Genomic DNA, 400 nt, shown 5'->3' with positions numbered 1-400 from the left:
TAACACCCGCAATGCCAAACATATCACATAAGCATGCCTCACATGCCTCGGTGCCCTAGTAGTGGTCAATAAAACATTTATAATGAAACTCACTTTGAAATCATATTTTGCATGCAGTATTTTCAACCATGTTACATGTCATGCATGCATATGAAAATGCTCATAAATGAAAATCGATGTCAATAGGTTACGCAATCTCATACTCAATGATCGTAACCACCATATGATGTGCTATAAGCCTCTTATCAAAGTTATGTAGATATTTCAACATTACTATGTCACATATACTAGGTTCTTGCATTGTAGTTGCAATTGGATTTTCACTTACCTTTCGCCTTTATGTGTGTAAGCTCCTATGGAGTGTGTATCAATTCCCTTTTTCGCTCAACGTCGAAAAGTC

Source organism: Olea europaea, chromosome 11, assembly GCF_002742605.1.
Source record: "Olea europaea var. sylvestris chromosome 11, O_europaea_v1, whole genome shotgun sequence".
NCBI lineage: Eukaryota > Viridiplantae > Streptophyta > Magnoliopsida > Lamiales > Oleaceae > Olea > Olea europaea.
Note: the sequence above shows the minus strand (reverse complement) of the source record.